The following is a 22,338-nucleotide window of genomic DNA, read 5'->3' on the forward strand; positions in this document are numbered from 1 at the left end:
AAAATGGCTTGAGAAATTGAAGAATTAGGTGTGGAGTGAGTGTGCTTGGGGTTGGGGGTTGAGTGTGAAGATGTGATGGTGGAGGCAAAAGGGGAGACTCCGTGCTGATGGCGGTAACTAGCAGATGAGTATTTGAGTAGAAGAGGAAAGTAGACACACGTCGGAGGAAAGCCAGGGCCAGTAAGATACTATTTCTTTATGAGCAAGAAAATATTAAAGATAACCAGTTATGCATACTGAGGTAAACGGGAGAGGATAGTAATTACTCCAGGCCTGAGAAGGGCACACACATGTGGAAAACCACCAGGCTGACCGGCCCTTTATTTCAAGAAGAGTTTTCCTGGTACGGTGTTCAGAGACTTAAATTGGGATGTCGACTGTTGAGTGTCCGGTCTTCAAGGCCATAGGAAACCTCTAGGAAGACCAGGGTTCCAGGGACAGTGCCAGGGGGTCAAGAGGGTTGGGAAGCTAAGAAGCTTTATCTTCTTTACATCACTGTGCAGAGCTGCAGCATTCTGTAGGAGCCCTGCATAAGTCAAGACTATTCTTAGCAGCAAAGAATGGGAACTTTGCTATTGCAAGTGCAGGTAGCTTAAAAGAGTTTTTTTAATCACTCACAAACCAGCTTCAGAACTGTGGTTCTTGATGAATTATTAATTTGGGGGAATTTGTGTTATTTCATATTTTGCATAGAAAGCGAATCTTTATGATCGATTCATTTCCTATTTACATAATGTACAACCATACACTATTTAGGGTTTTCCGTTAAGAGTAATGATAGCCAGCATTTGGTGAGTGCTTCTTACTGCCAGGTGCTTTACATATGTGGATTCCCTTTTATTCAGACAACTCTTCCAAGTAGGGATTTTAATTCTGTCTTGTCCAAGCTTTCTCCTATAGGTGAAAGAGCTGGATGCAAAGGTTTTTACCCAATGTCACGTGATTAATCTCTTCCGGAACATTCCAATGTGAACTGGGATTTGCATTCCATCTTTCTGGCTCCAGAGACTATGCTCTTACCCACTAAGCTGCATACTTTTTTATATATAAAAATTGTGAGTTCTGGGTTGGTTGGAAGCTATTATTCTTTGAACTGTTAGTGGCTTGAGTATATTGATAGGTGGCACAATTTATGCCCAAAAAAATTGCCTTTTTCTGAGCTGCTACAGAGAATGAAAATTGACTTATTGCTTCTATAAATGTCTTAAAGAAGTTCATGCTGATATACTAAGTGATGCAAAGGGCTGTTGCCTTGGTTAGGCCAGTTGCTGTTATTCTAAAAGACCACATTGGGTGGTTTAACCTTACTTAGTGAATTTACCAGGATCTGACTCAGTTTTGTGGTCTTAGAAACCTGATCTGGTCATTAAATGGACCATTCTTTCTGGTCCCAGAAAGAATTAAATTAGTCTACAAATCTCATCAGCCATATATGTAGAGCCAGAATGCAAATTTATTAATTTATGATGAGATAAAACTGTTACATAAACCAGTCACACCAGGATGATCAATGTATTTTCTTTTTCTTTTTTTTTTTTTTTTACATTTTTAAAAAATTTAAATTCAATTTGCCAACATATAGTATAATACCCTGGGCTCATCCCATCAAGTGCCCTCCTCAGTGCGGGTCACCCAGTCCCCCCGTCCCCCTGCCCACCTCCCCTTCCACAACCGTTTGTTTGTTTCCCAGAATTAGGAGTCTCTTATGGTTTGTCTTCCTCTCTAATTTTTTCCACTCAGTTCCCCTCTTTTCCCTTATAGATCAATGTATTTTCTTTCAGGTGGTGGACCTAGATGGGAAATCAAATTATAATCACGAGGCTTCTTGGTGAACAACAGGCACCATGACTATTTCTTGTTTTGTTTTGTATTTTTTCCCACAAAAATTGTCTATTTCAGAAACTCCTCAAGGATATCATCAATAATAGCTGCTATTGGCATGTACTGGCAGTCCTTAACTTATAAATAGCCTCCACCTCTGGGCCCCACCACCAGGGGCTCCGCTGCCATAGAAACAGTTGTTAATAAACATGGGTATTTAGAGAATCTGTGGGTTCAGAATTGAAGGAAGGGAAAGTCTGTGAAAAGCAGAGTTGCTAAAGGGTGCTAATTTCAGGGATGGACTTCTAAGTAGGACGACTAGGATCTTTTTACCTAAAATGTATTTTTGTAGCACTGCCCGAGGGTCTTTCTCCCCCCGCCCCCCTGTTATATTGCCTGCAACTTCACCAAATAGAGATTGGTTTCTATTTGTCAAGTGTTCTCTTAAAACTATAAATATCTCTGCATAGCAGTTATTCTTAGTGACCTTACTAATACCCATTCCCTGTTGTTCACTTTCATTTTCTTAGGAGCGGCAATGTGCCCAGCCATAAGCAAAAAACCCTAGTTATAGCCAGTCACGAGCCCCCATCCTCTTTTGCCAGTGATCTTGAACACCCGTCTGTTGACTTTAGGGAGGGCTTTTGTTTTCCCGATAAAGAGACCATAGGTGGCTGGTACTCTCCCCTTTCCACTTTCTTTGTGCCTTAAATGCAGACACGAAGCTGGAAGATGTAGCAGGCATCTTGCAACCATAAGATGACAGGTATGAGGCTGAGAACATGCTCCCAAACAAAGCGAGGAGGACCCTGGAGGAGATGGATCAAAAGAGTCTGGAACTCAGAACATGAGAGACTCCTAACTCTGGGAAACGAGCTAGGGGTGGTGGAAGGGAGGTGGGCAGGGGGTGGGGGTGACTGGGTGACGGGCCCTGAGGGGGGCACTTGACGGGGTGAGCACAAGTTCGTACATGTTGACAAATTGAACACCAATAAAAAATAAATTAAATTAAAAAAAAGAGTCAGGAACATTGTTGTACCGTGTGTCCGACTTTGGACTGCCTACCTCTAGGCTTATTATGGAGAAATATGGGGGGGGCGGGTTGTAGCCTTTGTTATGTGATAGCAAAGCATTTGATTAACCTGTGCCTGCTGTTTCTTGGAAGGATCTGTGCAAAATGAGGCTGCAGTGTTAGGAAAACTCTGGAATATTGTCATGTGTTGGTTGCTTTTTGTGGCTTTTCGGAAGGGTCCTAGAGGAGGCAGTGAGCTCAAATTAGTGCCCCTAAGGGTGAGAGCAGAGAGGGCAGCACAATACAGTCCAGCAGGAATTCTCCCTTTAGCTCACCCTCTAAATTGATGAAGAGTCCCATAATTTGAAATTCTGTAGGGATAAAGTGCAGTACCTCCTCCCCTAAGACTACTTTTAGGATTGTCTCAAGTCTTTTATGAGAGGTTCAGAGGTCAGTAGCTAAGAGATGAAAATCTCCAGGCCTAAAACAATATTTCTAGAAACATTGTTTTGGCTGTGGTTCTCACACAAAGAATCGATCTGAAGAAAATAGACCAGAAACTTGATGTGTTTTTGAGGGAACTAGAAGACAAAGATGGCCATTAATTGCAATTGTTGTCACCTTCTAAGCAATCCTCATACCTTCCTCTTTAAGTCAAGCCAGTATGAAGTGGACCACCAAAGCTGTGGAACCCCCCAGAGGGGCATCCACTTTAAAACCTACCTCACCTACGGCTGTGCGGGACGGTGACCGAGCAGGTACGCCGGAGATTTAAACTAAAAGATGCCAGACTGATTAATCAGGGAGCTTACTTTATTTCCTGCCAAGGAATCTGTGATTTCTGACCAATAAGATTTGATATGGATTGTGAACTGTTGACTGCTGTGTGCTTCCTCTTAGCCCCTTTCTTAATATAATTTTTATGGAGGTCTCTTTTTTTTTTCTTTTTCATTATTTTATAAGTATATATAGGAAGGGAGTGGTTTAGAGACCTGTTATGTTTTAGTCTTAAAACCATACAGATGGTCAGATATGAGTTACCATATTTGTACTACATAGGACAGATAGAAAATTACCCAGAGTTCCTGTTTCATGCAGTAATTGGATGAAACAGTGGGGTTGTCTTCCTTCAGAAAATGGTAAATCTGTTCTATTTAACAGATACGTGGAGGAAGTGGGTCTGTACTTGTTGAGTTGAGGACTGGCGGACATTGCTGGTGGCCAGCCCATATCCGTTTCTTACCTCTACCATAAACCTTAAAAAGTTAAAAATTTGATTCTTTCTTTCTTTCTTTCTCTTTCTTTCTTTCTTTCTTTCTTTCTTTCTTTCTTTCTTTCTTTCTTTCTTTCTTCTTTCTTTCTTTCTTTCTTTCTTTCTTCTTCTTTTCTTTCTCTTTTCTTTCTTCTTAAGATTTTACTTATTTTATTTGAGAGAGCAAGAGCACAAGCCAAACCTAAGACTTTGGGATCATGATCTGAACCAAAGGCAGAGGCTTAACCAATTGAAACCCCCAGGCGCCCTTTTGAATCTTTCTTACTGCTACAGTAGCTACAATTCCAGATTCCAGTTCATGAATCTGCTGGGGGACTTCATGGAAAGCTTCCCTTTTTTCTAAATAAAGAGTCAGACACGATTGGGGTTAAGCCTTTTTCTCGCTTTGACCTTTGATATGTTTGGAGCTGCAGGGATCTTCTTGGAATTATTAGACAACAAATATGAATACAAAAAGTCAATATGTTCAGGATGGTGAAGCAAAAATTTTGAAGATATTGATAGCATTATCGATTACTAAACCAACCTTAGCAATCACTGTGTTCAAAACTTTCTGTCTTGTGTGAAAAATGAATCCGTATTTGTATATGCTGTTGGCAACTGGCTTCTCTGTTCCCTGTAACCCGAAGCGTCCTTAACAGTCACAGTATAAATGTCTCTTTTCTCTAATACAATGTCAAGGAGACTTTTTGTTCAGTTTTAGTCATAATGTCTTACTAGCAAACAATGGCTTTAAGAAGGGAAGAAAAGATGTTTTAAACTTTCAAAGTGTTGCTATGTACAGGCATCTTCTCAATATGTGGCCCAGATGACATTTTCTTACTTTTTGGAATAGAACCGTGGCATAGCTCAGCCTTGCACTTTTAATATAATTAAGAAACACTTTTTGAAAATTGGTTTCTCATGCTGAGCTATATGGTAAGAAATGCTAAAGATTGTTAGAACCATATAAAAGTCTTTAGGAAGAAATTGCTGACTCCAGTGGAATGGTTCGATGTAAAAGTGGCTTCTGTATGGAACACCCTCTTAGTTCTGCATCATTGACTACTAATAAAGGTTTATTCCAAAGAGGTGTTTTACCTTAACTGCTTTATATCAGGACATGTACTTGTTCTCCCAGTGTCCATTTAGATATTTTCGTTCATTTCAGAAAATTGTTTTATTCCAGTTGTTGACTCAACCATATGAGGTTCAAGGTTGTGCTTTTCTATTTTTGCCCTTCTTAAAACTAATTAAAAGTAATAGCCAAGTGTGCCAGCTTTTTATAACCTAAGGAAATGCTTGAACACCAAGCACAGGTAATTATGGAGCTAAGTAGAATAGACATATTTCTTTGAATGTATTTTATAGAAAAATTATATTTGGCTTCGAGAAAAGCTAGCTTTCTAATTTTTAGTCATATTGACAAGATATGATTCAAATACTTGTTTAGGAAGAGAAAAAGATTAGTTTGATCTGAAGGTTTTTTTTTTTTTTACATTATAAAAACAAAAGCTTTTAAAAGTATTTTAAAAATAAGCTGGAAGGCCTGACACTGAAGATTCTATTATTACCATAACTAAAAACATGAAACGATTTCGAGGTGTTGAGATGTATTGGTCTCTATTGTAGTTCTGTTGCTGGCCTCATTACATAATATTTGACTTTCCTGAGTAAGGCCTGACAAAAAAACTGATGCCCTAAGACTAGCAAGCTGACATCTAAGTGTGAGATTCTTAAATGTAGTAAGGTGGTTTTAACCAACTGGCTGAAAAATATGATTTATTTCTACTGAGATTTGTACATTCTACAGAAAGGATTTATTTATTTATTTATTTATTTATTTATTTATTTATTTATTATTTTTTTAATTTAATTTAATTTTTTTTTACAGAAAGAATTTATTTATTTATTTATTTATTTATTTTACAGAAAGAATTTAAAATAAAATTTAAAGTTTGGGGTTTTTCTTTATTTAAATTACTTTTTTTTTTTTTGGTTACTTTTATTTTTAATAATGTATTGTCATTGGGGTGCCTGGCTGGCTCAGTCGGTAGAGCATGTGACTCTTGATCTCAGGTTTCTAAATTCAAGCCCCACGCAGGGTGTAAAGATTACTTAAAAATAAAATCTTAAGAAGACTAAGATTTTATTTAAGAAAAAACAAAAAACAAGATGTGATTTATTCTAGTAGTGGCTTCTATGACTATCATATAAGGCTTAAGTGCTGGGTGATTCTCCTATCTACTTTTTATGACTACCCTGTTTGCTGGCTGTTCTTAAATTGTATATTATATACACGAGCCTGTATTTTTTCACTGTGGGAAGCAGCAGTGTTGAGTGGATACTTTCCTCTCTGGCCTCATCTTCCACTATTTGCTCAAACTGCACAGGTCTTCTAGCTCTCTCACTTCGTATTATCTGAGTCCCCACAGTTGTGAGATTGCAAAGGGAAGCCAAAATTATATTCATTAATGAACAAATCACTTATAAAGTTAGTTGTCCTTCATACACGTACACCTTTTTGCTGGGGGGCGTTATTAGTCTTTTCCTGGTTGTTGAGTACTCTGGTGAAACAATGCAATACAAAGTGATTTTAGGATTCAGTTTCAAGTTTTCAAAAGATGTATGATAGATGAATAATGTTGATGAACTCAGAAATGAAACTCATGGGGATCCCTGGGTGGCTCAGGGGTTTAGCGCCTGCCTTTGGCCCAGGGCATGATCCTGGGGTCCTGGGATCAAGTCCTGCGTTGGGCTCCCCACATGGAGCCTGCTTCTGCCTCTCTCTCTGTCTCTCTCTCTATCATGAATAAATAAATAAAATCTTAAAAAAATGAAATTCATGATGAATGAAGATTTGGCAGAGTTAGTCCACAGCAAGTGAAAAATAGAAAAATTACAAAGATGATGATGACCCTCTCATTTCTTAAAAAATCATACATCAGGATTAAAAGAAAGACTTGAAAAATTTGTTAACAATCTCAGATTTTTTACAATAAAAGCTTTATAGTTGTGATATAGAAAGTAGATGTGTAAAAATTTTGTAGAAAATTATGCCCACATCTCTACGGTATCATGTCGTCTGTGAAGAGGGAGAGTTTGACTTCTTCTTTGCCAGTGTGAATGCCTTTTATTTCTTTTTGTTGCCTGATTGCTGAGGCTCGGACTTCTAGGACTATGTTGAATAGCGGTGGTGAGAGTGGACATCCCTGTCGTGTTCCTCATCTTAGGGGAAGGGTCCCAGTGTTTCCCCATTGAGAATGATATTTGCTGTGGGCTTTTCGTAGATGGCTTTTAAGATGCTGAGGAATGTTCCCTCTATCCCTACACTCTGAATTGTTTTGATCAGGAATGGATGCTGTGTTTTGTCAAATGCTTTCTCTGCATCTATTGAGAGGATCATATGGTTCTTGGTTTTTCTCTTGTTGATATGATCTATCATGTTGATTGCCTTACGAGTTTTGAGCCAGCCTTGCATCCTGGGGATAAATTCCATTTGGTCATGGTGAGTAATCTTCTTAATGTACTGTTGGATCCTATTGGCTAGTATCTTTTTTTTTTTTTATATATGATAGTTACACACACACAGAGAGAGAGAGAGAGAGAGAGGCAGAGACACAGGCAGAGGGAGAAGCAGGCTCCAAGCAGGGAGCCCGACGTGGGACTCGATCCTGGGTCCCCAGGATCGTCCCCTGGGCCAAAGGCAGGCGCCAAACCGCTGCGCCACCCAGGGATCCCCTATTGGCTAGTATCTTGTTGAGAATTTTTGCATCCATGTTCGTCAGAGATATTGGTCTATAATTCTCCTTTTTGGTGGGGTCCTTGTCTGGTTTTGGGATCAAGGTAATGCTGGCCTCATAAAACGAATTTGGAAGTATACCGTCCCTTTCTATCTTTCGGAACAGCTTTAGTAGAATGGGTATCATTTCTTCTTTAAATGTTTGATAGAGTTCCCCTGGGAAGCCATCGGGTCCTGGACTTTTATGTCTTGGGAGGTTTTTGATGACCCCTTCAATTTCCTCCCTGGTTATTGGCCTGTTTAGGTTTTCTATTTTTTTCTGTCCCAGTTTCAGTAATTTGTGGGTTTTCAGCAATGCGTCCGTTTCTTAGACAATTAAATTAGATTGCCTAATTTGTTGGTATATAGTTGCTCAACATAGGTTTTTAAATTGTTTATATTTCTTTGGTATTGGTTGTGATCTCTTTAGTTCATGATTTTATTAATTGGAGTCTTTTCTCTTTTCTTTTTAATAAGGCTTACTAGGGGTTTATCTATCCCATTAATTCTTTCAAAGAACCAGCTCCTGGTTTTGTTGCTCTGTTCTACAGTCCTTCTGGTCTCTATTTCATTGAGTGTTGCTCGAATCTTTATTATCTCTCTTCTTCTGCTAGGTGTAGGCTTTATTTGCTGTTCTTTCTCCAGTTCCTTTAGGTGCAAGGTTAGCTTGTGTATTTGAGACTTTTCCAATTTTGGGGGGGAGGCTTATATTGCAATGTATTTCCCTCTTAGGATTGCTTTTACTGTATCCCAATGATTTTGAACAGTTGTATTTTGATTTTCATTAGTTTCCATGAATCCTTTTAATTTTTCTCTAATTTCCTGGATGACCCATTCCTCTTTCAGTAGGATGTTGTTTAACCACCATGTGTTTGAGTTTCTTCTAAATTTCTTCCTGTGATTGAGTTCTGGTTTCAAAGCATTATAGTTGGAAAATATGCAGGGGACAATCCCAATCTTTTGGCATCAGTTGAGACCTGATTTGTGACCCAGTATGTGGTCTATTCTGGAGAAAGTTCATGTGCACTTGAGAAGAATGTGTATTCAGTTGTGTTCGGATGTAAAGTTCTGTATATATCTGTGCAATCTATTTGGTCCAGTGTATCATTCAAGGCCCTTGTTTCTTTGATGATATTCTGCTTAGAAGATCTGTGATTGGCTGAGAGTGCCGTGTTGAAGCCTCTCAGTATTAGTGTATTTTTATCTAAGTATGTCTTAACTTTGGTTATTAATTGATTGATATACTTGGCAGCTCCCACATTAGGGGCATAAATATTCATGATTGTTAGATCCTCTTATTGGATAGACCCTTTAAGTATGATATCGTGTCTCTCTCCATCTCTTACTACAGTCTTTGGGATAAACTCTGTCTGATATGAGGATTGCTACCCTCATATCAGAGCTTTCTTTTGAGGACTATTTGAATGGTAAATGGTTCTCTACCCTTTCATTTTCAGGTTGGAGGTGTCCTTAGGTCTAAATGACTCTCTTGTAGACAGCAAATAGATGGGTCTTGGTTTTTTATCCAGTCTGAAACCCTGCGTCTTTTGATGGGATTATTAAGCCCATTCACGTTCAGAGTTACTATTGAAAGATATGAATTTAGTGTCATCATATTACCTGTTTTTGTGGATTGTTTCCTGGGGCTCCCTGTTTCTTTTACAGAGTAAATTTTTTCTTGAAGAGCTGGTTTGGTGGTCACATATTCTTTCAGTTTCTGCCCATCCTGGAAGCTCCTTATCTCTCCTTCTATTCTGAATGAGAGCCTTGCTGGATAGAGTATTCTTGGCTGCAGGTTCTTCTCATTTAGGAGTCTGAATAGATCTTGCCAGCCCTTTCTGGCCTCCAGGTCTCTGTGGAGAGGTCTGCTGTTAATCTGATATTTCTCTGCACATAAGTTAATCCCTTGTCTCGGGCTGCTTTAAGGATTTTCTCTGTATCTTTGGAATTTGCAAGTTTCACTATTAAATATGGAGACGTTGAATGTTTTTTACTGATTTTTTGTGGGGGACCTGTCTAGCTCCTGGACCAGAATGCCTCTCTTCTTCCCCAGATGAGGGAAGTTCTCAGCTATAATTTGTTCAAATATACTTTGTGATCCTCTCTCTCTCAGCCTCTTCTGGAATCCCAATTCGATGTAATTCTTCCTTCTCAAACTATCATTTATTTCCCTAACTAAGCCTCTCCTCATGGGATCTTAATTGTTTTTCTCTTTTTCCTCAGCCTCCTTCCTTCCCATCTGCTTGTCTTGTATGTTAGTCACTCCCTCTTCCACCTCATCTACCCTAGCAATTAGGACCTCCAGTTTGGATTGCATCTAAGTTAAAATATTTAAAATTTCAGCCCGATTAGGTCTCAATTCTGCAGTAATAGCATCTCTAGAGTCCTTTATGCTTTTTTCCAGAGCCATCAGTAACTTTATAATTGTAGAGACAAAAGTTAAAGACTTTATTAGGATTACATATCAGAGTGTTAGTGTTAAAAACCTTTGTGATGTAAGAGTCAAGATACAGGTATCACAGCAGAGAGAGGAAGTGGTGAGAGAAAAAGTAGAAGCAAATCTAGCAGCACAATTATTAGTTTACATGATAAGGTGTCAGTGAGTTGACTCAAGTTCAGTTATTCATACGTAGAGGTATATTATTTAAGATTACACATGTAACCAAAAGAAGAAATGGAGTGTCATTTATCAAACATTCAAATTAAAGAGGAAGATAGTAGTGTAAGAGAAAAAGGCTCATCCTTGCTAGCTGGGTGATACGTGTTGTCTAGGGTGCTGAACATACAAATAGGATAAGCATTTTGAATTATGGAAATGAATGTCAGAACACTGAAACCAGAAACCTCTTCATTCAGAAATGAAGAAAATTGTGCCATTGGCCACATTGGTTCTTCTCTTTTTCCCCCCTGATAATTTCTTTAATGAGCTGCTCCTCCAACCACTAAATGTTGATATTTTCCAGGGATCAGTCCATGGTCTCTGCTTCATACAGTATATGCACACTCCCACCTAATTCATTCACGTAAATAGCTCGGGTAACCTGCCTGTGGAATTTGAATCCCAAATCTTTTATGTCGAACCTCATTTTAACCTGAATGCGAGATCTGCAGTTCCAGGCATTTCCTTCTACGTGTCTCAGTAGCACTTGAAATTTAACAGGGGCAAATGGAAATTGTTATCTTACTTGCGAGTTCTATTTCTATATCCTGCTTTTTAAAATTTTTAAAAAATATTTATTTACTTATTTTAGAGAAAGAGTGTGGTAGGGAGAGAGAGAATCTTCAGCAGACTCCCGCATTGAGAGCAGAGCCTGATTTGGAGCTCCATCTCAGGACCCAGGAGATCATGACCTGAGCTAAAACCGAGTTGGTTGCTTAACGGACTGAGCTAACCAGGCACCCCCAACCTTTGTTATTTTAAACAGCTTTGTTGAGGTATAATTTATATACCATAAAATTCACCTATTTTAAATGTAGAATTTAATGACTCATCAGGTCCATCCATGTTGTAATATGTTATAATCCTTCATTCATTGTTATTGCTGAATAACAGTTTATTGTCTGGCTATAAGCCACATTTATCAGTAAACATTTGAGTGGTTTCTAGTTTTAGGCATTATGAATAATGTTCTAAACATTTTCCTACATGTCTTTGTGTTGAACTGTGTTTCCGTTTCTCTTGGATACATTCGTGGTAAATTTATGTGTAACTTTTTAAGGAATTATCAAACTATTTTCCAAAGTGCCTTGTATCTTCATCAAAGTATGAGGGATCCTGTTTCTCCATATTCTTGCTAGCACTTGTTATCGTGTGTCATTTTTACTATGCCCGTTCTAAAGGTGGGCTGCGATACCTCATTGTGATTTTAAATACATTTCCCTTATCAGAAAGGGAGACAGAACATGAGAGATTCCTAACTCTGGGAAACGAACTAGGGGTGGTGGAAAGGGAGGTGGGCAGGGGTTTGGGATGACTGGGTGACGGGCACTGAGGGGGGCACTTGATGGGATGAGCACTGGGTGTTATTCTATATGTTGGCAAATTGAACACCAATAAAAAATAAATTTATTATAAATAAATAAATAAATAAATAAATAAATAAATAAATAAATACCTTTCCCTCATGGATATGCAAAAGTGAGTTTGGTTTCTTTCTTTTAGACACTGCTCTCTTATTCTCTGGATGTGCCTGTTAAGCATATCTTCAATTCTCTCTCTTATCTTCATGCCTATTGCTTTATTTCTTCACTGGTCTTGATTATTAAAATAGCCTCCACACTGCTTTGCCTGATATCAGTTCCTCTGGAAGTTGCCATCTATTTTTCACATTGCCCTCCAAATGATTTTCCAGAATGCAGATGTGATCTTTCTCTGCTACAAATCCTTTAAGCCTTTAAAATAAAGTCTAGCATGTGGACCCTGATTGTTTTGCATTACCTATTCCTGCCACTCTTTCCCCATACCATTCTGCCTTCCTGCAAATCCACACACACTCCACACACACATCCTGCACACATCCTGGCCCGCGATGTACCTGCAATTATCTGAGTACAGTAAGAATACAGTTTTTCTTCTGTGCCTTTGAACATGCAGGTACCTCTGTCTGGAGTGTTCATCCATCTCTGTTCACAAACTCTTGCTCATTCTTCAAGGCTCAGCACAAATAATACTTCCTCTTGGAATCTTTCCCTGATTCTTTGTAACAGTTAAGCTCTGTTTTGTGTGTGTGTGTACTAAGAGAGAGTGGCTATATAGGTCTCTATGAGACTATATTAGGATGAATTGAATGAAATGGTCATTTTTGTAAGTCCAAATATGGTTTACGTGAGCCAGCCTAAAACATTTTTGTAATTATTTGGTTTTGTGTCCATTATTTCTTAAAGGTAGTTGGCCACTTACTACATTTTTGTTGATAGATAAATGAACAAATTGTTCTTAAAAACCAAGACTGTTTAAAAGTCAGAGTACAAATAGGCTTTATGAAAAAGTAAAAAGCCACGCATCCTGGCCTGCAATCTACCTGCATTCAGTTTCATTTACTGAGTCATATCTTTTATATAGAATTTTTACTACATTAATGTTTATTAAAAATAAAGCTTGACTTCTCTGCAGGGAGATTTAAGATTATGTTACTTAGGCAATGACTTATATTTAGTGTGTTTATACTGCTTAATGTTGATTTTTTAGTTTTCTATGTTCAGATTTTTTTATTGATATGTAGTAAGTATCTAAAAAAAATAGATGCCCTATTTGAATTTTATAATGCTTTCAAAAGATAATTTCTCCTAAATTATTAATTTTAGGTGCTGTTTTTCAACCCTAAATTTTTGATCAAGAATGAAACTATTTAAAAATTAGGATGTCAACAGGTAACTTTTTGTAAATTTATACTTTTGTCAGTGTGTGTCACATAGAAATAGAACAATACCTCGCAAAAAGTGTATTAACACAAAGATATATTTTTCCCTATTTAAAATTGTTTCAGAACGAACTAGGGGTGGTGGAAGGGTAGGTGGGCGGGGGGTGGGGGTGACTGGGTGACGGGCATTGAGGTGGGCACTTGACGGGATGAGCACTGGGTGTTATTCTATATGTTGGCAAATTGAACACGAATAAAAAATAAATTTATAAAAAAATAAGAAAAATAAAAATAAAAAAATAAAATCTGAAATGTTTTGGTTTTGAGAGATAACCTTTTATAGCATGAAACTATTTTATTTTAGACTTAACTATAAAATTATTTGCTTTTTACAAATTGACAAATTCTAGCTTACTCTGTATCTGATATCAACTTTACAAAGAGTAGGTGAAATCAAGATAACAAATTCGGAGATAGTGACTCAAATTAGATGAGCATTTTTTTTTTTAGATGAGCATTCTTTACAGCTAAAATACCAGATGTTGAGACCTGGCTGGTTATAACCCAGTTAAAAATAAGGGCATTAATTTCAGCTACAGGAAGCATTCTATGATAAAATTATACTCCATCCTCACTGGAAAACCCTGTGATGATTCCCATGATTTTGATGTAATGTTAATTGAGATTTTATTTATTAACCAAATTATTACTGAAAAATGGTAAGCATTATCTTATTAAAAGTTGTTTGATTGTAAAGAGGCATGCCATTGTGTAAAAAAGGAAAAATCTAGAAGAATTAGTTCTGCTTGGTTTACTTTCTTTTTTTCCACTTAAGATTTTATAATTCTGTTTTCCTCTTCACATTTTTATAACTGTACAGTTTTAATGTCTTGGTGAAACAGATTATTATCATATCTTAGTAAAAGGAACACTTAAGAATTTTAAATTCTGGCTGTGGAGACACCTGGCTCGTTAACAATTATATTTTAAAAAGTGTTGATATTTAGTGGCAAATAAATGCTAGAATTTTTTTTTAATGCCAAATTTGAGTAAAGCCATTTTCTCCTTCACATAAGATGATTTTAGGTCATTTTCTAGACAGACAAGTAGGAACCAACAATGTGCAGTTCTAAAGCAATGTAATTCTCCCTTCAAGGCCAAAAGATTAAGTAGTCAACAATCTGCTTTTCTAATTATAAACAGTAGTATAATGACTCTGTAAATTCTATGGTTATCTATGAATTTTTCTATATAATGGTTTTGGTGACCAGAAATGAAAGAAAAAGGATTTTAAAAGATAAGATTGAGGGAAGGACATGCAGGTTGGAAGGAAGGAGAGAGGTACCCAGGAGACAAGGAAGGCAAAGAGATAAGGAAGGATACAGGAAAAGATCAAAGGTAAAGAAGGATGTAAAGGATGGAGAAAGAAGGGGGAAGAGAAAGCAAGCAAAAGAGAAATGGAAGTTTATTTTTTTCAGTATTCTGAAAGTTTTGGCTGCATATCAAGCAATGACTAGGTTTTTAATTTTACTTTAGAACATTAATGTCTTTTCAATTACCAGCTATTACCTAAAATCTTCTTGCATATCAAAACCTTGTAAGATTACTTTTTTTATGTTGTTGTTTTAAAGATTTTATTCTTAAATAATCTCTACACCCAACATGGGGCCTGAACCCAGAACCCTGAGGTCAAGAGTCACATACCCTACCAACTTAGCCAGCTAGGAGTCGCATGCCAGTCAGGCGTCCCTGGGTTTTGTTTTGTTTTGTTGTTTTTTTGTTTTGTTTTGTTTTGTTTTGTTTTTTGGTTTTAAAATGACCATAGATAGGGGTGCCTGGGTGGCTCAGTGGTTGAGGGTCTGCCTTTGGCTCAGGTGGTGATCCTGGGGTCATGGGATCGAGTCCTTCATCTGGCTCCCTGTGGGGAGCCTTCTTTTCCCTTTGTCTATGTCTCTGCCTCTCTCTCTGTGTCTTTCATGATTAAATAAACAAAATCTTTTAAAAAATAAAATAAAAATAAATTTTTCATATATAGGAATATTTAAAAATAAATTTTGGAAATCAGAATTTATCTCAATTACATAGATCATTTTCCCATAGCAGTTTCAGAACTTAATGAATTTGGGACCTAATAGGAAAGATAAGAATTTAAATACACCTTTGGAACAGAGAAGCTCTAGACAAAGCTGCAGAATATCAGTATGAAATGAGAAAGACTGCTATTTAAGATCCTATTCACCTTTTAAAAATCTAATGAATATAGAGATTCCCTATTTCTGTAATATAGCCTATAAATCTGTTATAGCTAATGGCCACATCCTTAAGACAGATCAATTTTTCCCTCAAAGGGACAGAAGTCCCTGTTTATCAAATAAGAAATAAGATTAAGTTCTTCATGTTGAGAAACAATTCTTCATTCTAATCTTTAGAATCACTACTTCTAAGATACTTAGTCCTTCTACTTACCTTATTAGAACAATTTAATTTGCTCTTATTTCATTTATGTATGTGTTTAGATCACGAAGAGCCCTGTGGTCCCAATCACAGGTCATTTTGCCTGAATGGAGGGATTTGTTAAGTGATACCTACTATTCCCAGCCCATTTAGTAGGTAAGTGAAATGGACTGAGGTGGGGAAGGGTAATTTTATTTTTTATCGTCTACTAACTTCTTTGAGAAGTGGTAAATATTGAACAAAAAGTATAAGATGAAAAAATATGAGGAATTATCTTCATAGTTACATAGAACGAGATTATACTTTTAAAACAAAAAACAAAGTAGCAAATCAGTTTTGCTCAAAGTGTTTGTTTTGAAAACTGGTGGTAGTTTCAAGCCTAGTCCGATTTTTACAATTTTTACAATGTTCATTTCAGTGAACTCTGTATGATTTTAGCAATTTAGGGAAGACACTCTGTGTTTAATAATATTACTGACAAAACAGATAATTCACTAGTGTAAAAAAGTCCAACACGAGACGTTTTGCTCTGGGTTTCGAATACATAAATACATGATAGCTGTGTTGGTACCAAAGTTTATGTTTGATATATTAAAAAGAAAAGCATTAGGTTTTTCTAAGGGTGTCATCAAGTAAAAAAAGAAGGCTGTCCCAGCTACTATTGTTTTAAATAAAATGATTCACATTGGGAGTATATACGTAGCCACATCAATAAAAGACTTGAAAATAGTACTTATTTAGCTGGCTTCTTTTGAGTTTGGTTGAGTGCAATTTAAGAGGGACATAATAAACCTCTATTAATTTATTTATTTAAGATAAAAAATTTTATGAAAGAGAGCAAGAGCAAGCATAAGTGGGAGTGGGAGGAGCAGAGGGAGAGGGACAAGCAGATTCCCTGCTGAGCAGGAAGCCCGACACGGGGCTGATTCCAGGACCCTGAGGTATGACCTGAGCCAAAGGCAGACGTTCAACCAACTGAGCCACCCAGGTGTCCTAATAATCCTCTTTTAATACATGAATTAGCAGCATATTACTATAATGACACCGTGGACTTTAGTGGAGCAAACACCTAAGGATCTCAGGATATTGTGGCACGTGCATGAATTGCTCTATTTTTATTCTTTAACTGAAATGAGAGGTATAGAATCTAGATTTAAGATCTTTCTAAAGTGAAATTCATAGGAAAAGTGAAAAATATTGAGGTTTAGTATGGAAGAGAGGAGGCAGAGAAATAATCTCATGATTATTTCAAGATGTTCTTAGAGGTTTTCCTATGGGAAATAGTGACTAAGTGTTTTTCCTGTCAAGTTAATAAAGTGGAAAAGCAGGGGATACAAGAACAAATCATCCATTGTTTTGTACCCACTAGGTGCCTCTACATTTTTCTTTTTAAAATCTATTTACTAAGATATAATTTATGAATGATATATTGCATCCTTAAAAGTGCACAATTGAGGGATTTTGACAGATGTTTATACCTGTGAAACCACCACCACCATAACAACATCAGAACATTTCTATTATTCCACATTTGCTGATCATATTTTTAATTTGTATTTTCATGTTTCATCTCACAAAAACCTAAGAGAAGGGGAGAGAAAACCTAAGGAAATAGAAAAATAAGAGGAAAATAAGAAGTGACTTGCCAAAGGCCATACAAGTAGGATTAAAGAGATGTCCTTGGAGTACAACTTCCAAGTTTCACCTAATCTTATGGTATATTCATTCTGAATTCTTTCTAATGGGATAGGATATGTGGCATTCATAAAATGAAACCAAAATACTCATCAGAACAAATACATTTCATAATTAAAAGATACTGACATTTTGTATATTGATCGTAGTGAGGGCTACTTGGATTAAAAAGACTGTCCTTTCTCCATTGAATTACCTTTGCACCTTTGTCAAAAATCAATTGATCATATATGTGTGGATCAATTTCTGGATTATTTTATTTCATTGATCTATGTTTTCATGTTTTATGAATACCAGACCATCTTGATAACTAACTTTATAATAAGTGAAATCAGGTCATGTGAGTCTTTAGCTTTGTTTTTCATCTCATTGATCTTCAGTTTTCTTTTCTAAAAGACAGTATTTAATGTTAAATTTTTCCAAACATATTTTAGCTGCGTCTTACAAATTTTGTAGTTCATTTCTCAGTTAAACATTTTTTTTCCATTGTGATTTCTTCTTTAACCTGAGTGGGGTTGTTGTTGTTTTTGCGTTATCCTTTAACATTTATATCTAATTTAATTGCATTATGGTCATGGTAGGTACTTGGTCTATCCAGCTTTGCCCTTAATATTTTTCCGTATACTAAAGGTGTTTTTATACTGCACTGAATAAACTGAAAGAAAGAATTAAGAGTACTGAAATTTGGAGAATCACTGAGATAGGAAGAAATGTAGTGTCTTAACTCAGGCTGCTATATAGCAAGAAACCCATAGGCTGGGTGGATTGTGAACAATAGAAATTTATTTCTCACAATTGTGGTGGCCAGAAATCTGAGATCAAGGTGCCAGCATGATTGGGTTTTGGTGACTGTCTGCCTCGTGGTTTGCAGATGCATCTGGGTAGACCTTTTTTTTTTTGATTGGCAGGTTTGTATTCTGGAAGATCTGGTAGGGAACCAGGTTTTAGACTGCAGCCATTCTGTGGGATTAATACCCTCTGTGCAGTGTGGGTGGTGTAGCTTGGAGTTGTTGGACACTGAAAGGAAGGTGAAGTTGGGAGACAGAAAAAGGAAGGAATATGACTAAGGGTTAAGTGAAGTTGAATGGCAGATACATTTTTAAGTCCTAGTATTTTATAAAAGTAATTGCTCTCCAATAATAGCTCAGACCTTCATTACCTCCTGCTTTGTCTAGAGAAATAATTTCCTGGGGGGGATCCCTGGGTGGCTCAGCGGTTTAGCGTCTACCTTCAGCCCAGGACGTGATCCTGGAGACCTGAGATCAAGTCCCACGTCGGGCTCCCTGCATGAGCCTGCTTCTCCCTCTGCCTGGGTCTCTGCCTCTCTCTCTCTGTGTCTCTCATGAATAAATAAATAAAATCTTTAAAAAAAATAATTTCCTAAGCAAGTTTCTTGGAGCCTAATTCTCATTACGACTTCGGCAATTTGTCACCCAGTCATTTTTGAGGCCTTCTCTTCCTCCTTGGTCTGTGTTCTAACTAGAACATTTACTATCTATGTTAAATACACTCCCATCCCTTCTTCCCGTCTACGCATATTCAAATCCTACTTACATTTCAAAGCTATTTCCTCCCTCACTTCATCACAAATCAGAATTAATCTCTTCCTCCTCTGAATAGAGAAATATGTGGATCCTGGGACCATGACCCAGCCAAAGGCAGAGGCTTTGAACAGCCTAGTATTTTAACTGAGATACCCAGTTGCTCCGCATGTAGGGTATTTTAAATGGTCCGTGTGTACTAGAGAGAAAAGTGGATTTTTTAATTGAGGTGAAGATTTTATATATGGACATTAGATCAAGCATGTTAAAATGTGCTGTTTAGATCTTTTATGCCCTCGGGGCACTTGGGTGGCTTAGTGGCTGAGCATCTGCCTTTGGCTCAGGGTGTGATCCTGGGGTCCTGGGATCGAGTCCCACATTGGGCTCCCTGCATGGGAGCCTGCTTCCCTCTCTGCCTGTGTCTCTGCCTCTCTCTCTCTCTCTCAAATAAATAAATAATAAATAAATAAATAAATAAATAAATAAAATCTTTTATGCCCTCAACTAATTTTTTATCATTTTTTAAAATTTAAATTCCATTGGCCAACATGTTGCCTGTGTTCTCCTCTAGGATTTTGATGGATTCTTGTCTCACATTTCAATCTTTCAACCATTTTGAGTTTATCTCTGTGTCTGGTGTAAGAGAATGGTCTAGTTTCATTCTTCTGCATGTGGATGTCCAATTTTCCCAGCACCATTTATTGAAGAGACTGTCCTTTTTCCAGTGGATAGTCTTTCCTGCTTTGTCGAATATTAGTTGACCATAGAGTTGAGGGCTCATTTCTGGATTCTCTATTCTGTTCCATTGATCCATGTGTCTATTTTTGTGCCAGGCCACACTGTCTTGATGATCAGAGCTTTGTAGTACAGCTTGAAATCCATCATAATCACGCTTGTAATGCCCCTGACTCTGGTTTTCTTTTTTAATATTCCCCTGGTATTTGGGGTCTTTTTTGATTCCACACAAATCTTAAGATGACTTGTTCCAACTCTCTGAAAAAAGTCCATGGTATTTTGATAGGGATTGCATTAAATGTGTCTATTGCCCTGGGTAGCATTGACATTTTCACATATTAATTCTTCCAATCCATTAGCATGGAATATTTTTCCATCTCTTTGTGTCTTCCTCCATTTCTTTCAGGAGTGTACTGTAGTTTTTAGGGTATAGATCCTTTACCTCTTTGGTCAGGTTTATTCCTAGGTATCCTATGCTTTAGGGTGCACTTGTAAATGGGATTGACTCCTTAATTTCTCTTTCTTCAGTCTCATTGTTAGTTTATAGAAATGCCACTGATTTATGGGCATTGATTTTGTCTCCTGCCACACGCCGAATTGCTGTATGAGTTCTAGCAATCTTGGGGTGGTCTTTTGAGTTTTCTCTGTACAGTATCATGTCATCTGTGAAGAAGGAGATTTTGACTTCTTCTTTGACAATGTGAATGCCTTTTATTTCTTTTTGTTGTCTGATTACTGAGGCTAGGACTTCTAGTACTATGTTGAATAGCGGTGGTGAGAGTGGACATCCCTGTCTTGTTCCTGATCCTAGGGGAAAGGATCTCAATGTTTCCCCATTGAGAATGATATTTGCTGTGGGCCTTTGGTTGATGGCTTTTAAGCTGCTGAGGAATATTCCCTGTTTATTCCTACACTCTGATGAGTTTTGATCAGGAATGGATGTTGAATTTTATTAAATGCTTTCTCTGCATCTATTGAGATGATCATATGGTTCTTGTTTTTTCTTATGTTGATATGATCTATCACATTGATTGTTTTGCAAGTGTTGAACCAGCCTTGCATCCTGGGAATAAATCCCACTTGGTCACGGTGAATAATTTTTTAATGTACTGTTGGATCCTATTGGCTAATATCTTGTTGAGAATTTTTGCATCTGTGTTCATCAGGGATATTGGTCTATAATTCTCCTTTTTTGGTGGGGTCTTTGTCTGGTTTTGGAATCAAGGTGATGCCTCATAGAATGAGTTTGGAAGTACTCCATCTCTTTCTATCTTTCAGAACAGCTTTAGTAGAATAGATATTGTTTCTCCTTTAAATGTTTGATAGAATTCCCCTGGGAAGCCATCTGGGCCTGGACTTTTGTGTCTTGGGAGGTTTCTGATGACTGCTTCAATTTCCTCCTTGGATATTGGTCTGTTCAGGTTTCTATTACTTCCTGTTCCAGTTTTGGCAGTTTGTGGCTTTCCAGGAATGCGTCCATTTCTTCTAGATTGCCTAATTTATTGGTGTATAGCAGCTCATAATATGTTTTTAAAATACTTTGTATTTCCTTGGTATTGGCTGTGATCTCTCCTTTTTCATTTGTGATTTTATTAGAGTCTTTTCTCTTTTGTTTTTTTAAAATATTTTATTTATTTTATTAAAATAAATTTATTTATTTTATTTATTTATTTTTTAAAATATTTTATTTATTTATTCATGACACAGAGAGAGAAAGGCAGAGACACAGGCAGAGGAAGAAGCAGGAGCCCGACATGGGACTCGATCCCTGGTCCCCAGGATCACACCCCAAGCCGAAGGCAGCGCCAAACTGCTGAGCCACCGGGGCTGCCCTTCTCTTTTGTTTTTAATAAGGCTGGCTAATGGTTTATCTATCTTATTAATTCTTTCAAAGAACCAACTCCTGGTTTTGTTGATCTGTGCCACAGTTCCTCTGGTCTCTGTTTCATTGAGACTGCTCGAATCTTTATTATCTCTCTTCTGCTGGGTGTAGGTTTTATTTACTGTTCTTTCTCCAGTTCCTGTAGGTTCAAGGTTGGTTTGTGTATTTGAATTTTTTCCAATTTTTTGAGGGATGCTTGTATGCGGTGTATTTCCCTCTTAGGACTGCTTTTGCTGTATCCCAAAGATTTTGAACGGTTGTATCTTCATTCTTACTAGTTTCCATGAATCTTTTAATTCTTCTAATTTCCTGGTTGACCCTTTAATCTTTTAGCAGGTTGCTGTTTAATCTCCATGTGTTTGAGTTTCTTCCAAATTTCTTCTTGTGATTGAGTTCTAGTTTCAAAGCATTGTGGTCTGAAAATATGCAGGGGTCAATCCCAGTCTTTTGGTATCAGTTGAGACCTGATTTGTGACCCAGTATGTGGTCTATTCTGGAGAAAGTTCCATGTGCACTTGAGAAGAATGTGTATCCAGTTGCGTTTGGATGTAAAGTTCTGTATATATCTGTGCAATACGTTTGGTCCAGTGTATATCATTCAAGGCCCTTGTTTCTTTGGTGATGTTCTGCTAAGAAGATCTGTCATTTGCAGAAAGTGCTGTGTTGAAGTCTTCCAGTATTAGTGCATTATTTAAGTATGTCTTAACTTTGGTTATTAATTGATTGATATACTTGGCAGCTCCCACATTAGGGGCATAAATATTCACTATTGTTAGGTCTTCCTGTTGCATAGACCCTTTACGTA

General features: G+C 37.2%; 1 long non-coding RNA gene across 1 annotated transcript in view; it reads left to right on the forward strand.

Annotated features, from left to right (window-relative positions):
* The first annotated feature begins 2,072 nt into the window (after nt 1-2,072).
* The window catches only part of LOC144303605 (uncharacterized), a 64,566-nt gene continuing 44,300 nt past the window's right edge, over nt 2,073-22,338 (forward strand). The window contains exons 1-3 of the long non-coding RNA XR_013370624.1: nt 2,073-2,587; nt 13,171-13,236; nt 15,743-15,836. This is a non-coding gene — a long non-coding RNA (uncharacterized LOC144303605). The remainder of the gene's footprint in view (nt 2,588-13,170; nt 13,237-15,742; nt 15,837-22,338) is intronic.

This window comes from Canis aureus, chromosome 32, assembly GCF_053574225.1.
Source record: "Canis aureus isolate CA01 chromosome 32, VMU_Caureus_v.1.0, whole genome shotgun sequence".
Classification (NCBI taxonomy): domain Eukaryota; kingdom Metazoa; phylum Chordata; class Mammalia; order Carnivora; family Canidae; genus Canis; species Canis aureus.